The sequence below is a fragment of the Benincasa hispida genome, chromosome 2 (genome assembly GCF_009727055.1).
Source record: "Benincasa hispida cultivar B227 chromosome 2, ASM972705v1, whole genome shotgun sequence".
NCBI lineage: Eukaryota > Viridiplantae > Streptophyta > Magnoliopsida > Cucurbitales > Cucurbitaceae > Benincasa > Benincasa hispida.
The window spans coordinates 60533193-60542366 of NC_052350.1; the positions used below are offsets into that span (position 1 = coordinate 60533193).

The following is a 9174-nucleotide window of genomic DNA, read 5'->3' on the forward strand; positions in this document are numbered from 1 at the left end:
AACCTTTTTATACCATAATTCTATCCATGGTTTGTTTGAATAAAATTTTGATTGAATTTTTATTAAGTAGACATATTTTTTATAATCATGAATTATGGTCTAGGTTTTAGTTTTGGATCTTTCCTTCCAAAATTCCTTTTAAACAAAAGTAATTATTTTACAAGTTTGATTGCTATTGGTTGTTTTGGGGAGTTTAGACAACTATTTGGAGTCATTTGATAAAGAAACAATTCCTTTCAGACAAAAGCAATTACCTCATAAGTCTAGTTTTTATTAATTGATTTGGGAAGTTTGGACAACTATTTGGAATCATTTTGATAAAGGAAAAAAAAATCTTTTTGAACAAAAGCAATTATTTTACAAGTTTGATTTCTATTAGTTGATTTTGAAAATTTAGACAACTATTTGGAATCACTTGAAAAAGAAAAAAGAATTCCTTTAAACAAAAACAATTATTTTACAAGTTTGATTTCTATTAGTTGATTTGGGAAGCTTAAACAACTATTTGGAATAATTTGATAAAGAAAAAATAATTCTTTTAAACAAAATCAATTATTTTACAAGTTTGATTTATATTAGTTGCATATATAATACAATGTCTTTACTGGTCATTATACTTATTGCACAAAAAGTAGATACTAGCTTATACAGGGGCCATATTTTCCAACCCGTTTACAAGGTGCACAAAAAATATATATGTACTGTGGATTAACAAATGGCCAAGTTACATACACAATTTATATATATATATATATATATATATATATATATATATCAAGACATCTACAATACCGTTCAAATTAATCAGTCTTGTCCAACAAATGCATGTAATATCTACGTTTCAACTCGGAGGGAACGACTACAAAACAGTATTCTTTCTGAATATCAGTCACCACAATATCCATAAGGGTCAATCGATCATCTTCCTCCAAACCCTCAACCTGGTAGATCTACTTGACAACGTCCGTTCGTATCCCAACCTCCAACTTACATTTCTTTTTTTGCCATGATACAAGCTTTTTCATTTGTGTTTCTTGGGCCTTCGTTGCTAATTGGACTATGTCGAGAAACTTAGATTTGAATGTACTCCTATTTCTCATGCTTCCTCTCGAGGTGTTGTTGGTTGGTCTAACACGCCTACTGGTAAGTGTATCTAAGAAAAGCTCGTTCATGTCGTCAACAGTCGACATGTTCTCAAATAGTTGGTCCTCTGGTTACTCATTATCCTCTGATTCAAATTTGGAAGCATTCATATTTTCTGCCATTTCTTATGTCTAGTCAATAGGAGTTTGAGAGTTCTCACCAGTAGCTCTATTATTCCCAAAAATAAGGGAAAGTTTGTCAAAGTGAGGGAATGGTTTGTGCCTCATACTCTTCGCGTTAGGATGTGACTGCAAATGATTATATATTATGTTAGAAAAACATATTAACTATGATAAAGCCATGTAATGTATTAGCTTACCTGAACCCATAAGTCAAACACATCATCCACGCACTTGAAATATTCATTCCAACAAAAGTCGTTGTATGCGTTGCTCAACATCTCATTAATTGTTGTATATTGTCGTTTTAAGAACCTCACTTTACACTCTATAGTTGATGCTTCGATGCCACAGTTTCAAGTAGTTGAAAATAGCTAAACTTGAAAGTTCCATTATTAGCTAACCACTCATTCTCAACCAAATGCATTAACGATTCAACTAACTTTACATCTTCAACCTTGAACCCAGTGTGTTTTTTAATCTTGTCACGATCGACCATCAAGCCACATGCATCTGTATATCTAGTTGAATAAAAAAGAAAATACATAGAGAAATACATTTAGTAGTACGAATTACGTAAGACATATTTCATAAAAAAAAACAAGAAAATTGTTCGAGCTTACAAGAAAATGAAACAAAGTTGATTAAAGTTAAATTCATTACAAGGGAGTTTCAACGATAAAGTATTTTTTCACGATGCTTGTTCCCATGCATCAAACATTATACTCGCCAAACCATCCCTAAAGTTGGCCTATTCATCAGACGTTTCAATAAATTATATATTATCTTCACCCAATCCACTAGGTAGAAAGTCTTCATCCTTCGGTACTTCCAACATTGCAGCTAGCTCCATCTCCCTGGTGATCAGGTTGTGAAGCAAGCAACACATTATTATTGTTCAACATTGGACCTTCACTGGGTAAAATGACTTTCCACAAAAAATCACCCACTGACCCTTCAGTACGCCAAAGGCTCTCTCTATGTAATTCCTAACAGACGAGTGTTTCATATTGAAATTTTTTCTTAGACTAGTCAGTCCATTTCCAGCACCACGATATTCTAAAATGTGATATCATTATCCCTTATACGATGCCAAGAAACCCTCATCATTGGGATATCTAACATCACATAAGTAGTAATAACCTATACAAGTTATATAAATAGTTAGTTGACAAGCTATTTGAGTTTGCACACAAGAAACGTTGTCCTGAAAAGTTCCATATACCCTTTGGGACCTTCAATCCAGTAGGTTGAGAAATCACATCGCTAAGCACCCAAGAATCGGCTACGGACCATTCCCACCCTGGCAACACGAATGTGAACTCTCCATTTGGAGAACATACAACAAGCATGTTTGTGGCTATCTCACCCTTCTTGGTACAATATCGTGGTCAATCGATTGCACTAACATTGACCTTGATGTATGTGCTATCTAAATCACCTAGACAATTCTGTTTGAGTTCATATGTCATAAATAAGTTAAAGTTTGTGGTTTTTTGGAAGAAAGTTCTTTAGTATTTGACCATGAATTGATAAAGTTGATATAATACCTGGAACCATTTTCATCCCTCATCATTGTAGTCATTTGTGATGGGCTCTGATTTTTTTTTTACAGTATCTCATGAAGTTGTAGCACTGCAGTAAGGAAAATTTTGAAATGTCATAAAACAATTCCATGAGACAACGCAAATTGTCTTTGAACTACTCAATTCTTGACGTTGTGGGCCAATATGTAGAGGAACATCTCTTCGACATCAACACACTAAGTAGGCGTCAATCGACCAGTCATCCTAAGCATGTTACAAAGGATGCCAAACGTCCATCTATCCATTCATGTGCTCTCGTAACAGCCTAAGTCATTCTCATAAATGAGAGGAAGAAGTTCAGTTGACTAAACCGATTTCTAATAAACAATGTTTGGTTATCTATTCTACGATGATCATTTGGGAAAAGGGATCACTAAGAGGTGGTATTGATTTGTATGATGGTAAATAGTTATTCATTTTCCATCAAAGATAGGAAATATGTTCAAATTGTTCCTGGAACCGTGAGAGCTAATATGAATTAAAATTTTGAAGGTACATAAGAGCCAATACTAATTCCTATATACATATCGACCCAAGATAAGAAATATGTTCAAATTGGTCACCCCCATCTCATCTCCCTATAACTATTTATAGGTAGAATCTTATAATAAAGAAAACACTATTTTGATTCATGTACATTGAGAATTTCAATAAAAGCTAATTTCGATTTATAAAAGCTAATTACGAGTGATTAAATTGATAAAATCTTATTAAATTTATGAAATAAAATCCCATTAAATTTATAAAATTTATGAAATTTTGATTATATAAATGCTTATAAAAGCTAATTTGATTTATGAAATTCCGATTTATAAAAGCTTATTAACCTATTATATTATTTAACTAATTTAATCAAAACTAAATTTGAACAAAAAAAAATTGAAGATTTTTTTGAAGTACAAAAATTAAAATTGGACAATTGTGGAAGTACATGGATCAAAATACTCTTTAACCCAAAAAATAATAATATTAGGAAAAAAAATTTCTTTTACTTATTATTCTGAAAATGTTCTGCGATTTGAAGTGGTCAATTATGTACTTATTATTATGGAAATGTTCATTTTACTTTTGTTTATGATTTGAGTGAAAACATCGTAACTTATCTAAAAACAGTTTAATTAATGTAAAATTAATTAAATTTATGAATCTTGAAATTGTCAAACTTATAAGATTTTATGAAGGTGAATTTATAAATATCCAAATTTCCATTTCCATTTTTTTAATATATATAAAAACATGTCTTCAAACTTACAATTAAGTGTGATGCTATGATTTTATTTTATTTTTAAAAACAAAAATAACTATTTATTTTTAAAAACGGAAACCTACAATTAATTTTATGAGCTTTCAAATCTACAATTATCTACAATTAACCATTGCCCAATTTAGATATTTTATGGTCATTATATAACAGAAATTAAAATTATTAAACTTCACACAACAAAAATAAAACTATTGAAATTCACACAACATAAATAAAACAATATGCATTCAAAATGCCCAACAAATTATCAATTTCCAAATATACAATTATCAACAATATATAATGCTTATCAACAAAAAAAAATAAAAATAAAAAACAAACAAATGTAGGAAATAAACAACAAAAAAAAGTTACAATAAATCAAATGTAAAAAACATGTATAAATGATCCCAAAAAAAAAAAAAACATACTACAGGGGGAATAAACTGTAAAAATTGGTATATAATGTAACACAAACCTCAAACTAACAGAAGATTTGATTAGTTTGGGTTGCACAACGAGGACAATGAAACAAGTCAGTAAAAAAAGATGAATTACTTAACAAAGAAACTTGTTTAAGAAATAATTGTGATACCTTTATTACTTGTATGTTATCTATGAGTAGAGCGTCCAAGGGTTGCAAAATCAAATTTGAAATTAAAACTAAAACAAAAAATGATGGATACATTAGTATAAAAATCATAATAATTAATAGGATAGAACTTTTCATACCTTAATATCTTCAATAGGTGAAAGAACATAATGCCACCCTACCACTCATCAAACAAACAAAAGTTAGAAAATAGAAAAGAAGAAAAAAACAAGAAAAGTATGGTTGATTTGGAAACAACTCACAAATTGGGAAAAAAATCCTTGGACATGGAGGACTCTCAAATTATTGAAGGTAGATGAGGAGGAGGTTATATAGGGAAGAGAATAAGAGGTGGGTAGTTCAACATTTAATGAAAGCCCAAAAAAAAAATTGAATAAATTAAATATAGATTTGACGGGCCTCAAATTTTACTTTTATAAATCACAAATAAATGAACTCAATCCATTTCATGAAGTGATTGAGTCATTAATTGTGTGGTTGAGTCATTAGTGTATATGAAAAAAAGAAAAAGAAAAAGAAAAAGGTAGGTGAAGTTCAATAAGCAAACAAAAGTATTAAATAGAAGTAGATGGACCATTAAATAAGCAAAATAAGTAGCAGTGGAAAATATTGAAAAGTACAAAAAGATTACGAGGCACAAATGACAATTGCAAACAGAAGTTAAAACATTCCATTGGAATTGGACGAAAACATAACTAAAATCATTGTGTAGTTTGGCAAACAAAATCAATAAATGAAAGTGGGTGGGTCATTGCAATAGTGAAAAGCACACACAGAATTGAACTTTGCATTTGAAGTGGGCCGAAATATGACCAAGTAATCGAGCAAGTGTAGCATTTGATACAAATTGAAATTCATATGAATGAAATTTAAAATTAAAAGAAAATTGCAATTTTTAGAGAAAAAAAAACATAACAAATAATTTTAAAAAATGACAATGAAACACAACAGATAGTTGGATCATACTCAACAAAGGGTTCAAAAACAACAGAGAGTTCAAAAACAACAGAGAGTTCAAACACGATAGAATCTCAATAACAACGTGAAATTGAGATTTTATGAAGAAATATTCATATGGAATAACTCATCATCGACTTGGGATTTAGAAAACAAACTTAAGGTGGATGATATTCTCCCCCACTGAGCTTCAATGTCTTCAAACAGCCCCCTATCATGCATTCGATGATTGACAACCCAAAAGAGAACCGATGACGAAATCCAAATGTAGAATAAGTTGTAGGTAAAAGGAGAACCATCGAAGCAGCAAGGGGCTTGTTAAGCTTTTTATTAAAGCGACGAGGGGGAAGGGGACTGTTGAAAAATTGCGAATTTCTGAATTAATTTTACGTATTCTTGTGGTCGAACAAAATAACAAGTTATTAATGAAAAATCGTGAATTTCGACCAACCAGGACGACATAATTCCCATAAGTGAATGTTGTGAATTTTAATAATAATCGTGGTCATGCTCAAGGTCGTGACCGTTGCAGAGGAAGAAAAATTATTAATTTTCATGGTGGTCATTCTAATCACTCACATTTCCACCACACAAAGTGATGATCACAAAGAAAAAGCTCTACAATATAAGAGTTTAAAAAGTGTTGAAAATAAATGCTTTCGATGTAGAATGATTGGGCATTGTTCACGTACCTGTCGTACGTCAAAACCCTTAGTTGATCTCTATCAAGCATCCCTAAAGGAAAAAAAATGTGGAAGCAAATTTTGCATACCAAAAGTCAATGCAATATTAGGTTATGCAAACCTAATCGAATGGTTTCAGAAAGCAAATATTATTTTACCTAGAGGAACAAAATTTACAATTGACAATGCATGGTTCTATAGTCAATAAAAGAGAAATCTACTTAGTTTTAAAGATATACGTTGTAATGGTTATCACATTAAGACTAATATAAACAATATTATAGATCATCCTTATATCATAACTACTGTCTCATATGAAAAACGTATACTAGAAGAGTTGTCTGCTTTATCTTCTGGATTGTATTATACTCATATATGAGTAATTGAAACATATGTAACGATGAACCTGAAGTTCATGAATCAAACTTTTGATACTTATTGTATGTCAATTAGGATAAGTGAGAATTCAAATGGACATCTATTAAAGAGCCATGAGATTCTTCAATCTAATGAATTATCACGTGATGCTTGCTCTCAAGGCAAATTAATCATTAGACCATCATCCGTCGAAGTGGGGGCTGAATCATCTGCATTTTTAGAATGAATTCATAGTGATATATGTGGACCTATTAACCCACCAAGTGGACCATTTAGATATTTTATGGTATTATTAAACGTTTCAATAGATGGTCACACGTGTGCTTATTATCAAGTTAAAAATTGCATTTGCAGGATTACTTGCTCAAATAATTAAGTTAAGAGCACAATTTTATGATTATATAATTAAGACCATCTATCTTGATAATGCTGATGAATTTACATCTCAAACTTTTGATACTTATTGTATGTCAATTATGATAAGTGTTGAACATCCTGTAGCTCATGTTCATACACAAAATGGTTTAACAGAATCATTCATAAAACATTTGCAGTTAATTGTTATACCATTGCTTATGAGAGCTAAGCTTCTTACACTTGTATGGGACCATACTATTTTGCATGCAGTCTCACTTGTACACATTAGGCTAGTATCTCATCATATGTACTCGCCATTACAATTAACTTATTAGCCAAATATTTTCCACCTGGAATTTTTTGGATGTGCAGTATATGTTCCAATTGCTCCACTAAAACGTCTAAGATGGGCAAAAAAGGTAAGGAATATATATTGGATATGATTCCCCGTCAATTATCAAATATCTTGAACCCCTAATAGTACTGCACAATTTGCTATCTGTCATTTTAATGAGACAAAAAATTCAACATCAGGGGAATGAATTAAAAAGTTGGAAAAATAAATTGTATGGAATGCATCATTATTGTCTTGTTTAGATTCCCGTAAAGATCAATGTGAACTTGAAGTTTATAAGACAATTCACTTGCAAAATATAGCAAATCGTTGCCAAATGAATGTATAGACGCAAATAAAGTAACTAGGTCACATATACCAGCTGCAAATGTTTCATAAAAAATTGATATCCCATTACAACAAATTGTCGCTAATGAGTCTGGAACACGGTAGAAGTGTGGTAGACTAGTGGGTTCCAAGGATAAAAATCCTCGAAAAAGAAAAACAATTAATAGTCAATAAGACTTGGTTGAGGATGTAAATACTCATGAAGAAATTCATGATATGACTAGAGGAAGGTGGAATACATAAAGATAATAATGACTTCAACAAACTATGTCACAAAAGGAAAAATATGGAATCGAACTCATGTAGTTATTGACAACATTTTTATATATAATGTTGCTCTTATATTGTATATGAAAATGATAATTCAGAACCAAATTTTGTTGAAAATATCGACATAAAAAATATTAGCTTAAGTGGAAATAAGCAATCGAGATAGAATTAAACTTACTTTCAAAATGTCAAGTTTTTTTATCAGTAGTCTAAACACCAGAAGGTGTCAAACCTGTAGGATATAAATAAGTATTTATGATGAAAAAAAATGAACGAGGTCACAAGATATAAAGCAAGACTAGTTGCACAAGGTTTTTCACAAATATATGGTATTGACTATGAGAAGACGTATTCTCCGGTAGTGGATGCAATTACACCAAGATATTTAATTGATCCGACTGTGTATGAAAGTCTGGATATACATCTTATGGATGTAGTCGCAATATATTTATATGGATCTCTTGATAATGATATTTATATGAGAATCCCAAAATGATTTAAGGTACTTGAAACATATAAACCGAATTACTGGGAATTGTATTCAATAAATTTACAAAGGTCACTATATGAATTGAAACAATTATGACAAATGTGGTACAATCCTGAGTGGATATTTGTTGAAAGAATGATATCAAAACAATCCATTATGTCTATGCGTTTTTATAAAAAAATCATGGTCATAATTTGCTATAGCTGTATATATTGATGACTTAAATATAACTGAGACTTCTGAAGAGTTTTCAAAGACAATAGAATATCTTGGGAAAGAATCTGAAATGAAAGATCTCGGAAAAACAAATTTTTTCCAAGACTTGCAAATTGAGCATCTAGCAGATGAGATATTTGTTCATCTGTCAACTTATACAGAAAAAGTTTTGTAAATATTTTATATAGACAAAACACATCAATTGAACATTCCAATGGAAGTTCGTTCACTAGATGTGAAGAAATATATATTTTGAACTCGAGATGATAATGAAGAACTTCTTGGTCCTGAAGTACCATATTTTAGTGTAATTGGTGCACGTATGTATCTTGCTAATAATGACCAGATATTGCATTTTCAGTAAATTTACTAGCAAGATATAATTCTTATCCATCACAAATACATTGGAACGAAATTAAGCATATACTCTGTTATCT

At 30.7% G+C, this 9174-nt stretch overlaps 1 long non-coding RNA gene across 1 annotated transcript; it reads right to left on the reverse strand.

The window, feature by feature from the left end:
* Positions 1 to 570: 570 nt before the first annotated feature.
* LOC120070898 lies at positions 571 to 5041 on the reverse strand. The gene is made up of 4 exons (XR_005480062.1): positions 4947 to 5041; positions 2813 to 4861; positions 1463 to 1783; positions 571 to 1391 (listed from the first exon to the last, which is right to left on the reverse strand). It is a non-coding gene; the product is annotated as an uncharacterized LOC120070898 (long non-coding RNA).
* Between the last annotated feature and the right edge of the window lie 4133 nt (positions 5042 to 9174).